The following is a 23,849-nucleotide window of genomic DNA, read 5'->3' on the forward strand; positions in this document are numbered from 1 at the left end:
TCACATTTGCATCTGACAGGGACCTTGGAGACCACAGGACTCAAATGCCTACCTTTACAAAAGAAGAACTCACATAGAGGAAGCTCAAGGTCCTGGGGCAGGTAGAGTCAGCTGGACTGTGGCTTTTGTCTGGTGTTCTGGTGTTTCTCTGGATGCATTAGGCTTCCTTTTTTTTTTTTTTTTTTTTTTTTTTTTTTTTTGATTTATTTATTTGAAAGGCAGAGTTACAGAGAGGCGGCAGGGAGTTGGAGGGGAGGTAGAGGTCTTCCATCCACTGGTTCACTGTTCACTTCCCAAATGGCCACAACAGCCAGAGCTGGGCTGATCTGAAGCCAGGAACCAGAAGCCTCTTCTGGGTCTCCCATGCAAGTATAGGGGCCCAAGCACTTGAGCCGTCTTCCACTGCTTTCCTAGGCCACGACAGAGAGCTGGATCAGAGGAGGAGCAGCTGGGACTCGAACTGGCACCCACATGGGATGCCCGCACTACAGATGGTGGCTTTTCCCCGTATGCCACCACACCAGCCCCTACACTTCCTTCTTAAAGGAATGACCCTCCTTCTCCAGTGGCCTTCCTCTCTTAAAAGGGAGGGCTCTATCTAGGCAGGCGTGACTCTGGCCAACTCTTGCTAATCACCTGTGTCAGCTTGATGGCTCAACGCTGGCATGTCCCTGAGTTATTCCCAAGGGAGGACCTGGTCAGAGAGCAGGGTGTTCCTGAGATGATCCACTTTTCACACCCTGATATCTCAGCTTTTAAAAAATTGAACATGGGAGAATGACTTGAATTTGGGGTACCTGATACTCTGCTCCAGAAAAATAAGATTTAATTCAGTTATTTCAGGGCTGTGTTCTTTCCTAAATTTATGCGTGTACTTTTAGCTTGTCTCCAAACTGCAGGACTGGACAACTCCAGCATGGGAGTGGACTGCGTGCCTTTATCAGTGGGAATCTAAAGATTCTGCTTGAGCGTGGGTGGTCCTTCAGCCTACGAAGGGAGAATCTCTTCCTCAGCTTTCATCTCCAGTTGGGTTTTCCAGCAGCTACTGGTAGCTGTGGTCTGAACAAGCCCTCTCGTTGGTGAACAAGGATGAAGCTCAGAGTGAAATGGTGTTAACTAGGCAGTTAGTTAAGCTTAAGTGCGCGAGAATTCTTACTCCCCTGCAAAGTGATGTTTGTCTCTTTAACCATGAGCTTGATAACGCCTTCCTTCCCAGGATGCAAGTGTTGCATCAGGAATCGAATGCTAAGACTGCATCCCATTTGAAATCCCAATTTGGGCACCACCCCTACCTCATAAAAGGAGGTGGAGCGTGGTGGGTGAGGAGAGGTTTCTTTCCGCCATGGATCGCGTCGAGGGGTACTGCTCTTGTTTTCTCTCCCTCTTTCACGGGCGGCACGCTGGGCCACTCATCGTGGGTATTTCTCTGGGGAGACCCACACTCACATATGAATGCCCTTTGTATTCCCTCACTGCTAAATAAATCTTGTTCCTATTTGGGCATGTTACTAAGTGTCACTTTATCTCTGTGGGAGACAAGAACCTGGATTGGAAATTAATATGCCCGTTGCCGCTTTCAAGGCCAGTACCCATCTGCAGTTTTGCAGACCCCTGACCACATGCCCCTTCCCTCTTTGCTAATGAGTGGACACCCAGTTCTGGTTCGGGGGTATCCCTCTAAGCCAGTGAAGCTCAAACTGAGCTGCACATAGCATCACCTGGTGAGGTTTAAACAATGCTAATGCCTCCCCTTGCACCTTCCAAGAGTGATTCAGTTGGTCTGCGTTGTAGCCGAGGTGTCAGACCAGTTTTGAAAGCCTGGCGCTCAGGTGTTTGCAATATGCTTCATGGTTGAGCTTCTCTGATGGAAGTGGGGTGAGGTGTTTTTTAGCTGCCCCATTTTCCAGGACAGAGTCATGGATTGGTTCAGAGGAATCCTCTGTTCACTATTTTTTTTTTTAACTTGCCCAAGGTCACAGAAATAGTAGAGCCTGGTGTCTGACGCCTTGCCCACCACTCCCACTCTGTTTCCTGCTCAACAACCTGAACATGCTTGGAGGTCGGAGTGTTTCAGATCTACGTTCACTCTTTCTCTTGAAATTTGTGTCCTAAGGTATGTGAATGAGGGCGCTTTTGGGTGCACCCTCAACTAGCTGAAACAAGAAAGAAAATATTAATTTTACAAGATGAGATAAGCCCCAAGTTAGGGTGGTTTCTAGGTTAGCTAACTCAGCGGCTTATACTCTGGTGATCTCCAGTTTTTGTGTTAGCATTCTGCTCACTTTGGGCAGTCTTTGTGCTAGGTTGCTTCCTAATTAGGAGGTGGCTTCCACAGTTTCCAGGCGTTATAGCGCCCACCAGAAGGAGCCCAGCTGGTCCTCGTGCCCCATATTCAGGGGTGGCTCAGCCTTTGAAGCTCTTCTCGCTCTGCTACAGCCTTGCAGACTTCTCCCCTGAGCATCTCTGGGCAGGGCCAGTGGACTCTAAGACTGGCTCCAAGTCAGGACTCCTGCCTCTACCAGCCCCAGCCAGCCAGTCAGGCTACAGGGGTGTGGCTTTCTGACATGTGAAGTCCTATGGAGGGAGAGGGACTCTGGAACGTCACCCTGCGGCTGTCCGTCATGCAGACCTTCATAAATGCTTGCGACCCACTGGTGCAGCAGCAACTCACAGTTGCCCCTGGCACCAGTGTGACCACTGGGGTCTGCTTTTTGTTCAGTAATTGAGGATAGCCTTGAGGTATCCAGAAGAGCAGATAGGGCCACGCGTAGTTTTCACATGTTGAAAGGTTACATCAGACGTTAGAACTGGATTTAAATGCATTCTGCCTGTTGTGTGGTGCAATCCGCAGCAAGTGCCTTGCTGTTGCCGAGCCTCGGTGTTCCTGTCTCTGAAATGGGAGTGAAAACCTCATAGAGCGGTTGTGAGAAAGAAATGAGATCACACAGGAGAAATGCCTACCAAGTGATTTGGCCACCGATCTGTGATAAATAGAAGTTGATGCTAATACTTGTGACAGATAATTTCCCCACAGATGCTCCTTTTCTTAGCGTGATTCTAGCTGGAGATGAAGGTTCATTTCGCGAATGACAACTCAGTGATGTTAGTGGTCTGTGTCCTGGCTGAGGGACTGTCTGTAACAGAGGTATACAGTGAGTAGAAGGAGGTGCTTCTCCATTTGACTGCCGGCATAGCGCACTCAGTGCGCGCCTGCTGTGCTGAAGGGAAGAAGCAGAGTTCCTGCTCTCAGAGTGTGAGCCCTGCAGACCCCCTCAGCCCCTCCGTGCCTGGGGACCGCCAGAACCCCGCTCTGTCCTTTCTAGACTCTCTGGTGGGCCTCTCCTGGCCAGTTTCACTGTTTGGCAAATATGTTGAGTGGAAAAAGGGCTGAGTGTTAGGTTCAGTTTTCTGCATATCCTCTCACTGGGATATTGGCTTCTGAATTCTTAAATTTTGTTCTTTCCAGCCCTGTGAGGCCGTCAGTAGCTCTGTCACCACCATTGGCTGCCTTCCCAGGCCAAGCCTGGCTTTTCAGCTTCTTGCCTTTGCCCAAAATCGGCAAACACAAGCATATGAAAAATAGCTGCAGTGTCGGCTCATTCTAGCCGTCAAATCCTAGTGGTGTCGGTAGCTCTCCAGTACTTTCCCCCTAGCATTTCCAGTCGATCTTTGTGTTAATATAGATCTGCCTCGTGCTCAGAAGAGGAAGCCTAAGCAAGCTCTGATTCTCCTAAGAGAAAGCAAGCTCTAGGTTCTCCTTACTGCAAGTCCCTGGTGGTCTCAGAAACCCTCCAATATATTCAGGTAATTTTTGGGGGCTATTTTCTGTGGATTTCTAGTTATTATAATAAACAGTTTTACTGTAAGCTTTACTATAAGTTACTCTGTCATAACTTTATTCATGGTACCTTAAATACTCAAATAAACATTGAGTCCAGTGCCTCTTCCTATATGAATTTCTTCTAGAAATGTAAACAGAAGTGTGTAAAATATTATGTTCTGGTAAAATTGAAGTGTGTAACCAGGATCCTAGAGCAATTGAAATGTGTAACCAGGATCCTAGAGCAGACAGAAACTTTTTTTTTTTTTTGACAGGCAGAGTGGACAGTGAGAGAGAGAGAGGCAGAGAGAAAGGTCTTCCTTTTGCCGTTGGTTCACCCTCCAATGGCCGCCACGGCCGGCATGCTGCAACTGGCGCACCGCGCTGATCCGAAGGCAGGAGCCAGGTGCTTCTCCTGGTCTCCCATGGGGTGCAGGGCCCAAGCACTTGGGCCATCCTCCACTGCACTTCCTGGCCACAGCAGAGGGCTGGCCTGGAAGAGGGCAACCGGGACAGAATCCGGCGCCCCGACAGGGACTAGAACCCGGTGTGCCGGCACCGCAAGGTGGAGGATTAGCCTATTAAGCCACGGCGCCGGCCAAGACAGAAACTCTTTCACCTTGGCCTTCTTAGAGCAGTCCGGGGATTGTTCCAGTACCTACAGAGGTACTTTTGGCATCCCTACAGTCATATCCTGTGGAATATGAGCCATTTGGCTTTGGCCTTGAAAATGTGAGATTAAATATAAAGTCTAGATTATCCACCCATGCCCCCCATCTCCCCAAGACAAAACACCTAAAATGCTAGATAAAATATTTTCTAATTATGTTGTCCGAAGGATCGATGAGCCAGGGAGAGAGAGAGAGTGACCTGACAGGTCTCTTCTGCCCTCCTGAGTCAAAAGCAAAAGCAGGGCCCAGAGGCAAATGCATGCCGAGGCTGGCACCTGCCGGGAGGTCACTCAGGAATTCCCAGGTGACCAGCCCTTGCTAGTAGCTATGGTAACCAGCTATGCTTACTAAGGTCACAGAAGACAAAGGGCTAAGGCCCACTGAGCTGAGGGAGGGGTGTCACAGTGAATATCTGGCATAGTTAGGACCAAGAAAGCATAGGTTCATTAAGAAAAGATCATAGCCCTTCTTAAAGAGAAACTCAGCTAGGAAGGATGCCTGTGTTAATATTAGCTCTGGGTAGAGGGGCAGGGGACTCCTAAAATTCATAACCACAGCCTGGCCTTAGCAGGGCTTTGCAACCTGATTCCTTGTGTTCTGACAAATCTCAATCAAGAATTTACTTTTAAAAAGTCCCTGGATGCAGTTCTCACAGTTTAGAGTAAATAAATTACAACAATATGTTGGAAGACCTTTAAAAAGAACTTGCAAATGAAGAACTATTCCATGTTTATGGTTAGGAAGACTTAATATAAAGAAGATAATTATTGTATACAATGCCAATCAAGACCCAAATGCCAGTAGGCTTTTTTTTTTGTTTTTTCCTCAAGGAATTTGACAAATTGCTTTTAAAACTTGCGTGGAACTAGAAAGGGTCATGAAAATTCAAGAGTGTCCTGAAGAATAGTAGGAGGACTTGTTGCAGCAAATACCAAGGTTTCTTAGAAAGTTACAGTAGCCAGTATTGTTGGGGATAAGCTGAGGGGTGGACAGATTTCCTATGGAACGAAATCAGAGCCTTGAAACAAGCCCGTGCGTACAAGAAGCTATGGCTGCTACCGAGCTGAAAATGGCGCTAAGCAGGAAGAGAACAGACCACACAATAACTGGTGCCAAAGCAAATGGTTATCCACATGGAAAAACATGAAACCAGGCCCCTACCACAGGCCTTGCACAGAAAAGCAGTTCCAAGGGATTAAATGATTCAGGATGAGAAGGAAAGCTTTAAAAAACTTTTTGGAGATGATATGGACTTCCAGGATCTTGCAGTTGGAAACAATTTCTAATAGAAGAAACAAAAACCAAAAGGAAACAATTGATAAATGTAATCACATTAACATTTGGAGTTTTGTGTTTTCAAAGGACAACATAAAGTGAACAGATTAACTACAAATTTGGAGAAGCTATAATTGACACAGCATTAGTATTCAGAATATATAAAGAATTTTGATAATTAATAAGAGAAAAATCCTATAGAAAAAGAGGCAGAAAGACCTGAATAGGCATTTAACAGAAGAGAAGACATGGATGGTCAATAAACAAAAGATTCTCAACCTCCTTCATAACTTGGGACATGCAAATTACAGAAACAGTGACATGCCATTTCACATCTACCTGAATGGAAAAAGTAAAACAGCTGTCAACACAAGTGTTAGCAAGCTGGCAGGTGATGCATGTCACACCCTACTGGTGGAGTATAAATGAGTGTGACCACTTGGGAAGCCATTTGGCATTGCAGAGTTGGTGACGTAAAGCAGTTCCATTTCTATGCATATATCCTACAGAGAAACAGCTGCACATGAAAATCAAGAGACAGAGAAGTATATTTATAACTGTCATTTGTAAAGGCAAGAACTGAACCAACACACATCCATTAAAGGTAGATTGGATAAATAATTGTTTCCCTCCCTTCCTCCCTCCCTCCCTCCCACCCACAGAGTAACATGGAGAAAGCGAAAGACAGCATATGTATGTGAGTGATCTTCCATCTGCTGGTTGATTCTCCCAAATGGCTGCAACAGCCAGATCTGAGCCAAGCCAGGAGCCAAGACTCCATTCTGGTCTTCCACGTAGGTGGCAAGGGCCTGAGTTCTTGGGCCATCTTTCACTGTCTTCCCAGGCACATTAGCAGGAAACTGGATGGGAAGCAAGGCTGCTGGGACTTAAATCAGCACTCTCATGTTGCAAGTGGCAGCTTAACCTGCTGTGCCACAACATTGCCACTCTTTTGTATTACTTCAATGGAATATAAAACATAAACAAAAATGAATGGCAGCTACTGCTACCAATGTTAAGGAATCTCACACACATGAAATTGAGTGAAAAAAGCAGGGTACAGAAAAGATACCCACTATGATTCCTTTACTTGAGATTCAAACCAAACAAAACAATCTATTTGAAAGGCAGTGTGATAGAGGGGGATAGACACAGAGAGAAAAAGATCCTCGTCTGATGGTTCACTTCTCAAGTGACCTCAACAGCCAGGTCTGGGCCAGCTTGAAACCAGGATGCAGGAATTCCATCTGGATCTCCCACACGGGTGGCAGGGCCCCAAGCACTTGGGCCATTTGCTGCTGCTTTCCCAGCCTCATTAGTAGGAGCTGGATTGGAAGCAGAGCAGCTGGGACTTGAACTGCCATGAAGCTGGCTTCAATGTATACATTTTTAATGAATACATAATTTGCGCAGATATAAAAATGATAAGGGAAAGCAGGGAAATAATAAATAGAATTTGGCCTAGTTGTTAGTTGTAGATAAGAAGAATGGAGGAAATTGGGGGTGAGTACAAAGATGATCCAAAAGTATTGCTAATATTTTCATTCTAGGCAAAAATTTCTTCTATATACCTCATACTCATTTCATATGATGTGCTCTTCAAACAACTTCAGAAAGTTTTGCAGCCAAGTAAACTTACAGTAATTTGTTGAATCTGTCTGAGCAGGATCTAGTCTGGGTCACCAAAAGTGGTAGGACTTAGTTTGCAAGGAGCCCCCATCAGAGTAACAAGAGTTTTAACAAAACTGAAGCAAGAATGGACATCGGACTTAGGGCGAAGCTCAGGTGGAGGAATGGAGAAATCACTGCTGCTTCATGAAAAGTGTATGGGAACAATGTCCCCCCAAAAATCAGCAATTTCCAAGTGGAGAACTCACTGTAAGAAGGGATGAGACCATGTTGAAGATGAAGGTGCAGTGGCAGACCATTCACGTCGATTTGGGAGGAAAAAAATTAATCTTGTTGAAAAGGACCAAGCATAACCACAGAAATGATGCCAACACCAGAGGCTTCTCAACTCTTCCGCCTACACACTCCCGAGCAAGAATGAAAGTGGAGCACATTTTCTGCTCAATGGGTACCGAAACTATTGCACCCGAGTCAGCTTCAGACATGAGCTGAATTGTCAATGGAAATTTTAAACAAGTGGGATCAGGATCCTGAAGTCTCATCCAACAGCTGTGATAGGAGAGGAAACGTGGCTTTTCCATTCTGATCTAGAGCAGAAAGTGATGGCTGCCAAGAAGAAGTGGTCCAATCCCAGCAAAAGCAGACCAGTCAAATGTCACAACAGTTTCGAGGGTCGCACGAGGCATTTTGCTTGTTGACTTTCTGGAAAGCCAAAGAATGACGTCTGCCTGTGAGGAGAGTGTGTGGAAAAAGCCAAAGCTCTCGCACAGAAATGCCTGGGAAAGCTTCGGCAGAGTCCATCACCAATGTGTCAATGCTGTCGCTCATTCTCACCCAGCAAGGGCAATTTGGGGAGAATTTTGATGGCAAATCATTAGGTTTCATTCATTCACTCTTTTTTTTAAAAAAAGATTTATTTATTTATTTGAAAGAGTTACACAAAGAGAGAAGGAGAGACAGGAGGCAGAGAGAGAGAGAGAGAGAGAGAGGTCTTCCATCTGCTGGTTCACTCCCCAATTGGCCGCAATGGCCAGAGCTGCGTTTATCTGAAGCCAGGAGCTAGGAGTTCCTGTGTGGGTGCAGGGGCCCAAGGACCTAGGCCATAGCAAAGAGCTGGATTGGAAGTGGAACAGCCAGAACTCGAACAGGCACCCATTTGGGATGCTGGCACTGCAGGTGGCAGCTTTACCCACTACGCCACAGTGCCAGCCCCATCATTAGGTTTCCATCTCACGATCCTGCTTTGCCTCTTTTTTTATTTTTATTTTTTGACAGGCAGGAAGGACATTGAGAGAGAGAGACAGAGAGAAAGGTCTTCCTTTGCCGTTGGTTCACCCTCCAATGGCCGCCGCGGCCGGCATGCTGAGGCCGGCGCACCGCGCTGATCTGATGGCAGGAGCCAGGAGCCAGGTGCTTTTCCTGGTCTCCCATGGGGTGCAGGGCCCAAGCACCTGGGCCATCCTCCACTGCACTCCCTGGCCACAGCAGAGGGCTGGCCTGGAAGAGGGGCAACCGGGACAGAATCCGGCGCCCCGACCGGGACTAGAACCCGGTGTGCCGGCGCCGCTGGGCAGAGGATTAGCCTAGTGAGCCGCTGCGCCGGCTGCCTCTTTCTAACTTCTTCTCACTTCCTACTTAAAGGGCACCCACTTTCCTTCAGTTAATAATGTACAAAAGACTGCTTTGACATGGTTAAATTCCCAGGACCCTCAGTTCTTTAAGGATGGGCTAAATGGTCAGTGTCATTGCTTATACAAGTGCCTTGAATTTGGTGGATACTATGTTGTGAAAGAATGTTGTCCATTTTTTTTCTTTTAGTTTCATTTACCATGAACTTTTGGAGGTCCCCTCATTTGTAAATAATGTTTTATAATCACTTAAACACATTTGACTGGTATCTACAGGCACAGTAGACACTTGCTCATTTGCATATTATATGAGGCTGTTATTTTCTTTTTCCTATTTCTTTGCTGAGGGAGGGGCTGAGGATAGGGGTGAACTGTTTGCTATGTAACCTTTAAGAATAGTAGGTTATTTTGGAACACATGGAGTTGGAAAGCATTATTCTGGCAGCCATTAGGATGTGGTTTGAATTCAGACAGTGGACCCTTTTTATGTGTGGTTTCAGCTTCTTTATGATTCGGAGACCCCAGATCCCATCAAGAAGTCATGAAAAAAAAAGTCAGTTCTTGTTGTTTGCGTTGAGCACTTGCTGGTCTCTGGGTTCTTAGTGCTTGCACCTGAGGTTCCAGATGACAAGACAACCAGATTTAACATGGTAGCCAACCTCCCTTCTCATTGTAAATGGCAGCTGTGTAACAGAAGTCCTTTTGCAGGGACCACCACCTACAGCTGTAGGCACCTCTACCACTCTGAGAGGCATCCTCTTGTCTTGGGAACAGTTGCAACAATTCCATTCGATGAGCTTGACAGCAAAACTGGCCCGAGGAGTAGAGTCATGAAGATAGCAGCGTGGGCTCCTAGTTCTTTGCTGGCATAGCTTCCCAGGGCTCCTTTGCTCGTTTACTCTCTGTCAATGGATGGACAGCTCATGATAGCTCTGGGTCTCCTGAGTTAGAGGAGTTAGTGAGTCACATGCCCAGGGCTACTCCTCCAACTGATATTTTATCCCAGCCATTTATAATGCTGACCAGATTCAAAGTAACCAGAACTGGCTGTAATCAGAGATGCAGAGACTCAAATGTCCAGTGACATAAACTGTTGAGTGATGCAATGTTCAGAATTAATATTTGGATATACCATATTCAGTAACTGGCCTGTTCATGGGTTTACCTCTGCTAATGATATATACTCTTGCCCTTGGGAGCTGACACTCTCTGGATCTGACCATTTAGGTCAAAGGGAATCAGATCATTTGAGGCAGAATCTCTTGATTATGTTGCTATCACAGTTCTAACAACTTAAAACGAGAGAGAAAGATAGAGAGGAAACAACCCCTAAAGCAACCATCTTGGTAGCAAATGAAAAACACTCTATGTGTACACGTAAAGTGTGTAGGTGTAGGTTATCATAAAATTGTTTGTGGATCTTGGAGCTTTCTGTTGGAAGGAACTGCTGTTGACACTGAAATGCCCTTTGAGTTGCCACTACACTGGTGCACCTGCTGCAGGCCGATGTCACCCCTGGATGCCTGCGACTTGAGGGAGGATAGAAAGCTAGATTCTCTTATTTTTTAAATGTAGAAACTGCTTTGAAACACTTTTTATTTTTCCAATTGCTAAAGTCTGACTTCTCACAGGTCGATTATTTTTTATATATATTGAAATTTGAGCTAAGGGGGTTCAGACAGATCAGCTGGATGGGTGGAGATGGCAAGAAAAGAGTCAAAGTTTCTTGTGTTCACTCAGGACATGGGAAACGATAGTATCTCTTACTGAAGCAGAGCTTTTGCAGTTTGGGAGAAAGGTTGTATCTGCGAATTTATTGAATGAGCAGTCATGATGTAGTATCCTGTTTGGTCTGTGGATAATTGGAAGTGCAGATGAGTTTAGAATTGGGCAGATTCTTTAAGGGGTATTGCTTTTCCTAACTCCTATCCATTTGTCCCAGTTCTACCTGTTGGAGTTCCCCTAGTGAGTGCACCCTTAGTCCCTCTGGCCCCGTGTCCTGAGTCCTGCCCCTTGCAGGGCTTCTCTCTGGCCCTCTTCCAATCACACTTTCCCCATGCAGTGAAAAGTCCCTGAGGTCAAGGTGAGGTTGTCCCCACCTGGAGCCTATGTGTGTCCTCCCTCCTAGACTATGCTCACGATACTCCTGGACCCTGAAATTGCTTCCCAAACATCTTGAACCCACGCTGACCTCTGCTCTGAGTGCACCCGGGGGTGGACTATACTGTGAGTGCTGTACCCTTGGACCTGAGTAGTGGCTGTGTGGAGGATGAGCTGAGGGAGTGTGTGTGTTCAGGGCTGGCACACGTGGGTTAGAGTGTCCCCGGCAGGAGGGTGAGCTCCCTGGCAGAGCAGGATGAAGCCAGGCTGGGTGAGGCCTCCATTTGCATTCTTGCCCTGGGCCCTGTGAATGTTAGAAGCCTTCAACTCCACTCAGAGGTTATCCTTATAGTTCCTTGAGGATTTCTCAACATCTGTTTTTCAACATTTATTTGTTATTCTCAGGTGCACCTGCTGAAGAGCAAACTCTCAGCTGAGCCAGCTCCATGACAGGCAAAGCAGCCACTTCTTTCCCACTTTGCCTTACACGTTTATTCTACACCCTTCCTCACCTGTTCTTTATTCTGGCTGCCTTCCAATTTCTCATCTTCTCTTATAATTTATTTGAGAGGTACACACACACACAGGGAGTGGGAGGGGGGAGAAAGAAATAAAAGAGAGAGAAATAGGAAGAAAAACAGACAAAACTCTCCCATCTGTTGGTTCACTCCTCAAATGCCTACAGTGACTGGGGCTGAGCTAGGGCCAAAGCTGGCAGCTAGGAACACAACCCAAGTCTCCCACGTGAGTGGCAGGAACCCAATTTCTTGAGCCATCACTGCTGCCTCCCGAAGTCTGCATCAGCAGGGAGCTAGAGTCAGGAGCTGGAGCCAGGGATTGAATCCAGGCATGCAGAGGTGGTCTGCAGGCTTTCTTACTTCCTGTCTCTTAATGGGGGAAGTGGGGGCAGTTTCCTCTCAGTTGCAGGAAGACATGGAGAAGTCAGGGGGAGGGTGCATGGGGCAGGCCTCTGTAGAGTTTTACAGGTTTGCCTTGGGTGGGAAGCAGAGACCTACCCTGGGGCAATATTGCAGAGAGAGTGGAAAACTGATTTCTGCATCTCCTGTGCAGACAGGAAATATGTCCTGGAGGAACTGGTAGCTTCTAGAAGATGCCTGTCCAGCCCCGCTCTCATGGAAAATGGTGGCGCTGCTTGCTGCACTGTGGGGCGGGGGGAGACCCCGGATGTTGGCTCCTGGGAGCTATGGAAACCTGTGGTCCAGAAGGGATTAACATCTTACGTGAATTCGTTGTCCACACATTGTATTAACACACCAAGGGCAGCTTGTGTGCATTCATTACGTAATGTGATTCCAGTACAGTCTGCCTGAATTGGACTTGGGAGAAAACTATTTATTTATTTGAGAAGCAGAGCTACAGACAGGTCTTCCATCTGCTAGTTCACTCCCCAAATGGCCACAACAACCGGAACTGGACTGATCAGGAGCCTGGAGCTTCTTCCTGGCCTCCCACACGGGTGCAGGGGCCTAAGCACTTGGGCCATTTGCTACTGTTTTCCCAGGCACATTAGCAGGGAGCTGGATTGGAAGTGGAGCAACTGGGACACAAACACGTTCCCATATGGGATGCTGGCACTGCAGGCAGAGGCTTAACCTACTATGCCACAGTGCCAGCCCCTTTGGGAGAAATTTAACCACAAGGCACCATAAAGCAACAAATTGTCCTTTTGGTATCTCTTCCTTCTTTGGCTGACTTTTTCCTCATCTGCCATGTCAAAGCTTAAGTGTCACCTTCTCAAAGTCTTTTCTGACAATTCAACCTCAAAGAGTTATCCCTGGTGACTTTCCTTCTTTAGTTATTCCGTCACATGTTGAGAGCTTAGATCCCTTAATCCATGCACTCGTGGGACTTGCATGTATTGAGCACTTTTTGAGGTGCCAGGTACCGTGGTCAGAATTTAACTTACCTTTTGGGATATATGATCACCATTTTACCATCACTGTAATGATCACCATTTTACAAATGAGGAAACTGAGGCCCAGAGGACCATGCAGTAGGGGGCAGAGCTAGGATTTGAACCCACTAAGTCTGACTTCAGAGCATGGACCTTTCCTCTCATAGCATCTGCATCACAATGTCCCAGTGATAGTTGTATCTGTAACAGTGTTGAGTGTGACTTTCTCTGTTGCCTTGGAATGGCTGCCAAGCCCTGAGAGGTACTGAGCGTTTCATGTTTCTAGTCTTCAACAATTCATGTGGAAGAACTGGCTCTAGTCCCATCAACCCTGCCCCTGTCCTGGATCTCCAGAGAACAGGCTGGGCTGAGAAGGGGGCCAAGGATCTTCAAAGCCCTCAACTTGGGGTGGATGCAGAACTTTTGGCATGGCAGGTGCAGGTGCAGGGGTAGGGGCAGGGCTGTGTTTTGCTCCCTTCAAGCCATCAGAGAACAGAGGAGACGCTAAAGGAATACTTCACGTTTTCTTTCCTGGCTGAACATCTGGCTGGGCAGCCATCCTGCTGTTGGCCTTGTCCTGGGGGGAGAGAGGGTGGGATGGGAAATGTTGGAAAGAGAAGGCAAGGCTGGGAGAAGGGATGGATGTGGGCAGAGTCTCTCACTGGCTTGGCATGGCAGGATGCTTCAATTTCCCATAGGTCCAAAGGACACCAAGGAAGGTTCTGGGTCTGAGATGTCTTGCTCACTGGATTTCTGCTCTGTGGAAGAGGAGCATTCTAGCTATAAAGGTCTGTGAGGTAGACAGGGTGCCAAGAACTGAGGGTGGGGAAGAAGAGCTACAGCCCCTCCTCCTCCCCTTCCTGCCCTCAACCCAGAGGGAGCTGCAGCCTGGAAGAGGCAGATAGAGAGAGAAGCACAGAGCAGACACACTCAGCCATGCCAACCCCTCCGCCCTCCCCCCCTGCCCCCCGCAGCAGCAGGTCCGGGCTTCATTGGGAGAGCAGAGGCCTTGGCGTCAGATAGGAGATGGGAATCTAAATGGGTCTGGACTCAGCTGGCATAACTGAAACTGACAGGAAGCAATGGAATATGAGAGATTTTACAAGGGAGAAACCAGGGAGATAATTTACAACTGAAGATGGTGGAAAAAGCTAGAATATGTCGTTCTTATGGATTTGCAACTTTTGGAGAACTGGTCCATGTGGTTGATAGTGTGCTGTGTGGGGACCATCTCCCCTAACTAAGGTGCCCTCTTTGAAGGCAGGGCAGACCGTGTCTGTCTGATTTGCTGCTCCAGCCACCTTGCCTAGTAGGTTGGGCAAAACGTTGGAGTGAAAAGCAGAAGACATCACTATAGGCACAGGGAAGTGTATTGGTTCTTAGTCCTGGTATTTCAGTTGTGTGACTGGTCCCTCCAAGCAGATGCTCTTGAATGTTCGATACCAACACACTCTTAGTAGAAGGCCCTAAAGGAGGTGAGGAGCCTTGAGAACTGCAGTCCTGCAGCTCTGGGTTCAACACATTGCATTCCACACTACACTGAGGACTTTAGTCAAACAGCAGAACATCAGGGCTTCCCTTCCTTCATCTGCAAAGTGTCTTGATCAACTCAACTGCTCAGGACTCCTGTGGGATTTAAATGAGATCATGTATGAAAAGACCTCTGGGCAGAGCACTTGTGCAGTGCATGGAGGCGCTGATTGTAAAGGGTGTACAGCTAATGTTTTAAGATCTATGTGGTGGGGGCTGGCACTGTGGTGCAGTAGGCTAAGCCTCTGCCTGTGTCACCAGCATCCCACACGGGCACTGGTTCCCATCCTGGCTGCTCCTCTTCCAATCCAGCTCTCTGTTCATGTCCTGGAAAAGCAGTGGAAGTTGTCCCAAGGCCTTGGGCCCCTGCACCCATGTGGGAGACCCGGAAGAAGCTCCTGGGTCCTGGCTTTGGATCAGCACAGCTCCGGCCATTGTGGCCATTTGGGGAGTGAGCCAGCGGACGGAGGACCTTTCTCTCTGTCTCTCTTTCTCTCTGTCAGTAACTCTACCTCTCAAATAAATAAATTAAAATCTTAAAAAGATGTATGTTGTGAAAGCCTTAAATGTAAGGCCTGAAACTGTGAAGCTACTGGGAGAAAACATAAGGGGGAAGTTCCAGGGCGCTGGGCTGGGCACTGGTTTCTTGGATATGACCCCAAAAGCACAGGCAACCGAAGCAGAAAGAGAAATGAGACTGCCTCAAACGGCAAGGCTGCACAGCAAGGGAAACCTGGATGGACATTTTTCAAAAACAGACGCACAAATGACCAACCATGAGGAAAACACTCAGCATTGCTAATCACCACCAGGGAAAGGCAAATTGAAAAATAGTGAAACATCTTCTCACTCCTGTTGGAAAGGCTGTTGTCAAATGTGGAGAAAAGGGAGCCCTTTGCTCACTGTAGGTGGGAATGTGAATCAGTACAGCTGTCCTGGAGAACAGCGTGGAGCTTCCTCAGGTAAGAGCTGCACTCCCATGCCAGGTGCATATCTGAATGAGTGAGTAGCAGAATGTCAGAGATCCCTCTGCCCCATTCTCATTGCAGCAGCATTCGCAATAGCCCAGCTGTGGAATCTCCCTAAGTGCCTGTCAGTGGATGAACACCGGGTCATCTCCAGCTTCAGAAGAGAAGGAAATTCTGTCTATCCTTTGTGATGACTTGGATAATCCTGGAGAACTTCATGTTAAATGCAGTAAGCCAGGCGCAGAACAATAGAGGCTACAGGCCGTCCCTCAGAGGTGGAATCCAATACAGTGGACTCATGGGAGAAGAGAGTAGGATGGTGGTCGCCAGAGGCTGTGCCTGGGGGTGGGGAGGGCAGATGTTGGTCCAAGCGTGCAAAGCTTCAGTTGGATGGGGAGGGAATTCTGCTGATCTTCTGTAATGTAGAGCTAAGAGCAACTTTTTATTTTTTGATATTTGAACCTACTGTTTTCTTTAATATTTTTGGAAACAGTCTATGCTTAATTTACATTGTAATCAAAGACTTAATGGCTCAGTTAAATTAAAGTTCAACAAATAAAAAGTTAAAAGACCCCAGTCTAGCAGGAAAATAGTCAACGGCTATGAATGAAAATCAAATGAAAAGATGTTCAATTTCCCTGACACACAGTGTTTTAAAAAGCCACAAAATCATTAAAACAATAGTAGTATATAGTTCTTATCAATTTGTTTGGCAGAAATTTAAAACCAACTTTGACAAAACACTGTATTTGCAGCAAAATTAATATGCACCAGCATTTATGTTTTTTTTTTTAAGTTGATTTATTTGAAAGTCAGAATCACAGAAGCAGGGAGAGAGAGGTCATCCATCCACTGGTTCACTCCTCAAATGGCCATAACAGCTGAGGCTGAGCCAGGCTGAAGCCAGGAGTTTCTTTCCAGTCTCCCACATGGGTGCCCAAGTATTTGGGCCATCTTCTCCTGCTTTCCCAGGCACGTGAACAGGGAGCTGGATCAGAAGCGGAGCAGCCAGAGTTGGAACCAGTGCCCATATAGCATACTGGCACTGTAGGTGGTGGCTTAACCCACCACGCCACAGCTCCAGCCCTGGAATTTCTTTTCTTTCTTTCTTTTTTTTTTTTTAATTTAGCTCCCACATAGAAAAGAGAACATACAGTGTTTGTTGTTCTGCACCTGCCTTATTTAACACAACACTTTGGTTCTAACTGTTTTGTGGCAAATGATAGAATTCCATTCTTTTTTATTGGCTGAATAACATTCCATTGTTTTCACCACAAAGAAGTTAAGTATATGAGGAGATGTGTACATTAATTAGCCTAATTTTATCATTCCATATTGACCTTAAATAAACATGTATAATCATTGTCAATGAAGTATTTTTAAAGTTTGCTACACATGACCTGCACCACAGGTGAGGTTTTTTGAGTAGCACAGCCTGACCTGAGGTTTATTGTTTTCAGGCTGAGGACTGCATGAGGTGGGTAGGGTCCCCAGCTGTGGCTAGGACTGCTGCCGGCCTTTGAGGACTTTCGAAGCAGGAATCGGTAGAGACTACCTATGGGAAAGGGCTTGGAGGCATCAAGTGAGGAAACTTACAGGCAGGGCACTGCAAGGGTTAATGATGGGTCTCTGGCAGGCCCAGGGTCTTATTGTTTATTTATAGAAACGCCTCCGTGCTAAAGAAGGGGAGGGAAAGCAAAGCAAAGAATGTGTTTCTGTTCAGGAGTGTGTATGACAGGGAGAGTGGGGGGCGGGGAGAGAGAGAGAAATTGTCAGGTTCCGCTCCTCCCAGGATTCTGTTAAACACACACACCCCGCTTTCTCTCTAAGCCCTGTCTCCACTTCCTCATCTCCCAGCTGACTTTGTGCCACCTCTGTCCAGTCCTGTCTGGACAGCTTGTCTGACCTTGAACTATCACTCAATCCTCCTGGGTATTGCCTCAGCCAGAGCGAGCCGAGGCCTGGCAGAGGCTGCCCTGAAAATAACTCCCTGTGAAAGCTGGGCTTGTTCTTTTCAAAGGGTGCAGCAGGCTGCAGAGAAAGGGGGAGAGCGTCCCAGCCCCACCTCCTCTGCCTCCCAAGTTCTCTTTGGAAACAACCATTCCCCTTCCTGGGATGAACTCCATCCTTAATGAAACGGGAGAAACAGAGCATCAAGACTTGCTTCCTTTCCAAGTAAAAGACAGGGGCGCTGAAGTGCATATTAAATGCTGTCTGGCGAGAGTGCGCTGGGCTAGGTGGGGGAGGGGCCAAGTTGTCCTTTCTTGGCTAGACGCCTGGGAACTTGGCCCACATATGCGTTCTCCATGAGGGGGAGGTACTGCCATTTCTCCGTGTATAAACCTGGCCATTCTTAGGGTCTTCACATACAAGATTGGTTGTATTCATTGAGTGTGTTAGTAGTTAGTAGATTTAGAATCGGGCAGGAGCCACCCAAGAAGTTTCAGTTAAGACCCTTGCTCTACCCCAGGGTCTATGACTAGGACAATGGGAAATAAGAGGAATGCTTAACATGCTAAGAAGTATAAGGAGTAGGCTGGCGCTGCGGCTCACTAGGCTAATCCTTCGCCTTGCGGCGCCGGCACACCAGGTTCTAGTCCTGGTTGGGGCGCCGGATTCTGTCCTGGTTGCCCCTCTTCCAGGCCAGCTCTCTGCTGTGGCCTGGGAGTGCAGTGGAGGATGGCCCAAGTACTTGGGCCCTGCACCCCATGGGAGACCAGGATAAGCACCTGACTCCTGCCATCGGATCAGCGCGGTGCGCTGGGTGGAAACCCCAGGCCGAGGGCAGCCAGTGGGCCTGATCAGAGATGAGGGGAGCAAGGCAGGCCCAGCCTCTCTGAGTGGGCTGCTTCTGTGGCTTCCACAAACACAGCGAGAAGAGGGCTCTTGGCTGGGCTAGCTGGCCATGGCAGACCAGTTAGAGAAGTGGCTTGCTGCTTATGTGAACGACCCATACTCTACTCCACGAACTTGTCCTTGGTGCCGCCTAATCAATTAAAGAGTATAGCATCTACGTGTTTCTTATTGTTTGCTTTGTAGTTGGCATTGATGGCCAAGAGCTGAAGATCGGTAGGCATACTTTTAATTTGGCTCAGTAAGTGGGTTTTTGAGTCATTGTGGGAAATCCAATTGTCAGAATTACAATTGCTAACTCTTTCCTTAGCCATGGGCCCATGTGTTTACTAACCTTTATAAAAGACCTGTACCTAAACATTGGTGATTTCTGAGTGGCCAAATTGGTGCTTGAAGTCTCTGCACAGAGACTTTTTCTATTGGAAAGAAAAATCTTCCTGCAGGCCTTCCTCACTCAGGTCCTATTAACTGTTACTTTAAACAGAGTTCCAATCAAGTTACCTTCTTGTATCCTAGTCCATGAACGCTGAAGGGTTAGAGAGGGATTGTGTGGGGCTGGGTGTTGTGCTACAGTGGTTTAAGACACTGTGTCCCGTAACGGAGCGCTGGCTGGAGTCCCAGCAGCTCCACTTCTGATCCAGTTCCCTGGTAATGTGCCTGGGAAGCAGCAGGTGATGGTTCAAGTATTTGTATTTTTGCCACCCATGTGGAAGACCCCAATGGTGTTCCTGGCTCCTGGCTTCAGCCTGGCCCAGCCCTGCTGTTGCTGCTATTTGGACTGTGAACTAACAGATAGAAGCTCTCCCTCTCCCTCTCACTCTGCCTTTCAAATAAATAAGTAATCTTTTTTTTTCCCAAAAAAAGGAAGGTGTATGTTTGCTGTGGTGGTAGTCACACTGGCAAGAGTGGAAGGGACTATTAATAATCAAATAGAAAGGGATAAGATACCGGAACCTAAAAGCCATCAAGCAACCTGGGACTACTGAGTGTCCAGAAATCTGAGTAAGTCATGAGGACATTTCAGTGTGTTACAATCACGGAGTTTCACAGTGGTCACCTTAAATCAGGAAGAGAATTTTAAGCTCTATTTCAGATTGTCTGCTTCAGGAACATGGGAGGGATATAACACTTGGTAGAAAGATGTTTATGAGGGTGATAAACTCAAATGCCTTTAAGAGGCAGCAGATAATGTAAATTAGTGAAGTGACTCCGTGTCTGTAACAGAAGGGTGGTGTGCACAAACTCAGGGGAATTCAATTAAAAAATAGTTAGTGGCCATTGATGTGCAAATGCCAGGTGGATTCAAACAGTGGGCTGCCACAGTGAGATCCCTGGTCCAAGTGGTGAGATTGAAGTTTCAGTGCTGGGAGGTTTTAGGAAAGTCCTGGATGAGGAAGTGAATGCCTGCTAGCTGCGGATAACCCAGCCCAATAATAAATACGTGGCAAGATCTCACATAACAGAGGAAATGTGAACCTTTCTGTTGTTTCTAGTGCGCACGGCAAGCAGCAGGAGGGTGGGCCGAGGCATCTACGAGTCACTGCTCTTCAGAGGTCTCAGACTTCGCGAGGAAATGGACAATTAGCACGCCAGCAATCCTTTCTTTAGTGTCCTAAAACTTGGGTCAGTTTGTAAACTAACTAGTGAACAAAACTCAAATGTCTCAAGGGGCAATGGTCAGCGCGGTCATTCCCTCTGAAGCCAGTTGCTCCTGACTTCAGATCAGCCCACATGATTGCACTGGGCTCCTGGCTAGCTCCGCTTCAAATTATATTTGCTGTAGGCAGTCCAGAATTGCAGGAGAATTGAATGTCTCTTCGCAGATCCGTTGTGTATTTGGAGAATAAAAGGACTCTCTGCCGGTGGAGCTCATGGTTACATTTATGATTTGTTTTTTTCTGTCACCAGTCCCAAAGCTGGCTTCTTATTGGTTTTCAAGTGAGTTTATTTTCATAAAAACAATTTGTGGCTGATGGGGTCTGATAAGCCCCTTCCTACAGGAAAGAGCAACATTCGGGAGTCTGACTTGCTTTTAGAAATTCTTGGCCCTAAATCAAACTTAGAGATGTGTTTATATTTGGGGCTCAAAAAGACCAACCAAGAATTGGTAAACAAGCACACGAATGTGGAACTGGACCCTCAGGAGAAGAATCGCAGCTTTGATAAATGGCAACCTGATTTGGAAAAGTGATGCCTTTAGTTAAACATCGTTGTAGCCAAGTGGCCTGGGAGCAAGGCTTTGCATAAGTCCCCAAGCAAACCACACGAGGCAGGGCTCCGAACTGCAATGGATCCTTTCATTTACCACACTAAATTAATCCTTTATCAAAATGGGGCCAGCCTCTGAAAGAAGGTTTTCATATTGAGAAAAGAATTTACTTGCAAAAACTTGTTGAATCTATTATATAATTCTCAAGAATTTGCCCCTGTAGCTCAAGGCTGGTGTTTCAACTAACCTTGCAGTGCCTAAAACATAGAAGGATTCAACTTGATTTCATTCCCTTTTGATTTTTTTTGGAGAAGCCACAGGCTCATTGGGCTCTGTTTCATATTTTTAACTTAAATACATGATTTCTCTTCTTTTGATTTCTGTGTGGAGGGGATGTCACAGTACAACCTTGTACAAGTAACAGCCACGAGGACTATAAACAGATCTTTGTTTGTGCTCATTGTGGCTTCAAATTAGGAATGAGTCAAAATGGATAAACCCAAGATATGCAGGTTTGGCAGCATTCTTGTTTGTCATTTATTAATCAAGGGGAGAGTGGTTTCCTGCTTTGGGTCAGAGCCCATTCTCCGGCTTCTGTGGGGGTGGAGGAGAGGGGTGGTGATGACTGAGAGCTGTGGATGATCCTCGCTTCACATCTTACCAGTTGCTGGGTGCTGACCGTGCGTCAGGCACTGGGTCACACCGTGGAGATTCACAAGTGAGTTCGGTCCCTGCCCTCCAGAAGCCCACAGTCCAGTGGGAGAGTGGGACGTCACTCACTGTCATAATACCTGGAAGCAGGATGCTGTGTGAGTGTCCCCAAGGAAGACCCATCGGTGGTGGGAGAGTTCCAAAGGGAAACTTGACCTTGCTGGAGATCTTGGGAGGATGACACTCACCTGGAGAAACCTGCCAGCCGGCAGAGTGGGAGGTGGTGGTGGGAACACTGCAGGCAGAGGGAACAGCGGGGATGGTGGAGGACTTGGCTACGAGAAAGTTCCCTCCACCTTTTGGGAGCAGTGTTCTTCCTATGGAAGATACCGCAGCTTAGAGTTCTTGCTGAACTCCTGCCCAGCACCCAAAGTTGCCCTCTGCCTGAGTTTCCTCGCACCCTGTGGTCAGAGAGGGCTACTGGATGCTAGAGTGGCTCCTATGCATCTGGAATCGCGTGAAGAGACTTCATGCTTTAAATTTGAGCAGAGGTGTGTGCCCGTGGCTCTCTAAGTTCACATCCTGTCCCAACTGTTCATTTGCTGAATGTCCTTGGGAAAGTTACTTATCATCTCTGTATTTCAGTTCTACCATTTGTAAAATGGAGATATTCACAGTACCCCACTCAGAGGTCCGCTTGGAGGGTTGGGAGAGGTAATATTTAGAAAGTAATGGGTTTGGTGACTGGCATCTAGTGTAACCTCTTCTTGTTAGTTCTGAATATGTCTATTTTCTTACTGTTTATTTTTTTAAAACAAAGATTTATTTATTTGAGAGGCAGAGTTAGAGAGGGAGAGACAGAGAGAAAGGTCTTCCATCGACTGGACCGATCCAAAGCCAGGAACTTCTTCTGGGTCCTCCCATACAGGTGCATGGGCCCAAGGACTAGGGCCATCCTCTGCTGCTTTCCCAGTGCACTAGCAGTGGGCTGGATGGGAAGTGGGGTAGCCAGGACTCAAACTGGTGTCCATATGGGATGCTGTCGCCGCAGGTGGTGGGCTTAACCTGTTATTCCACAATGCCAGCCACTCCTTACTGGTTTTGACAAGTGCTCAGAGCTCGCTGGAGTCCAGTCAGAAACTTTACCCATATCCACGTCTGGTCCAGTGGTCATCCTGGAGAATCAGGCTGACTTCAATCATCGCATGTCTCAAGCCTTATGTGTATTTGAATCACCTCAGAGTCTCTTTAAAATGTGGATTCTGATTCACTTGGTCTGAGGTGGGGCCTGGACTGCTGTATTTTAATAAAAGCCCCATGTCATGACCATGTACCTGGTCTCTGGGCCACAGATTGAGTGGGAAGGGTTGGTGCCAACCTCGGGGAGCTCCTGAGGTTCAGGGAGTCTCTAGGAGAGAGAGGAACCCCTGGAAGGCAGAGAGACTCACTCTCTAACCCGTGCACCTGGGCATGGCACAGCACGCTCAGCTTCCCTCTTCCTGTCTGGCCCAGCTACGCAGTCAATGTGAGGTGTCAACAGGCTCCCATTAGTGGTCTGGTTCATGAGCCACTCTGTTAGATAGGATTTTCCAGTGAGGACAGAAGAGTAGGTGTGAGAATTTATTTTAAGGGACTGGGGTGGGGGTGTACAATGTGCTGAAGGTGAGACAGGAGTTGGTGTTGAAATCTCTAGTCTGAAATGTATAGGATGGGCCAGCAGGCTGGAGATGCAGGTAGAATTTCTTGAGGTAAAATAGCTCCTTCTCCACAGCCCCCACCCATGAAGCCTTAATGTTTGCCTCTAAGGCCTTCCACTGGTTGGAAGGACCCACCTGTGTTATAGGGGGTTATCTGGATTATTTAAAGTCACCTGCTTATACATGTTGGTCACATCTGCAAAATCTCAGCCCAGTGGCATCTAGTGTTTGAGCAAACATCCGGGCACCGTAGCCTGGGCACATTGACACGTAAATGAAACAACACAACAGCCGAAGAGCATGGCCTGTTCCACGGCCTCAGGTCATACCTTTCATCCCTACCATGTAACCGTGTGGACAGATCTTTGGAAACTCCACAGACCTGCTCCCCATCGTAGGGTTTGCAGGGTCTATTAACATTTGAGCGTTGCCTGTGACTGTGGTTTGTGTTCTGTTCTGTTCAACTTGAGCCAAATTAACCAACTCTCTTGGCTACATTTCTTTGGGAAAAATAAGGTTACTGCAGTTCAAACAGCCTCCTCCCTTGGAGTGCCAAGCTCAGGGTTGGGAATTGAGATCCTGTTTACCTGGGGCCACATCACCAGTTCCTTCCAGGGGGTCTTGGACAGCTGTCAAGAGCCCTGTGGTCTTGACCCAGTCTGTCCACTGAAAAGAGAGGTGAAGAAACACTGTGGTCCTCAGGGAGATGCCCAGTGAACACACGCTGTGCTGCAGGATGATGGCATCAAGCATGTCCAAGACTTCACGTTGATCTTTGTTCAGCTTTCCCAAGGCATTTGCTAGTCTGATGGCATTTTCGATGTACAGCAGTCTGGTGGGATAAGCAGGGTGGAGACCGTTGAGCTTTGTTTTTTCCTGATTTGCGGAAGTAATTGCTACCGT

General features: G+C 47.3%; 1 long non-coding RNA gene across 1 annotated transcript in view; it reads left to right on the top strand.

Annotated features, from left to right (window-relative positions):
- Positions 1-1,972: 1,972 nt before the first annotated feature.
- Positions 1,973-23,849, top strand: part of LOC103351369 (uncharacterized) — a 108,580-nt gene continuing 86,703 nt past the window's right edge. Inside the window, exon 1 of the long non-coding RNA XR_011382371.1 lies at positions 1,973-2,113. This is a non-coding gene — a long non-coding RNA (uncharacterized lncRNA). The remainder of the gene's footprint in view (positions 2,114-23,849) is intronic.

This window comes from Oryctolagus cuniculus, chromosome 15, assembly GCF_964237555.1.
Source record: "Oryctolagus cuniculus chromosome 15, mOryCun1.1, whole genome shotgun sequence".
In the NCBI taxonomy this organism is placed as follows: Eukaryota; Metazoa; Chordata; class Mammalia; order Lagomorpha; family Leporidae; genus Oryctolagus; species Oryctolagus cuniculus.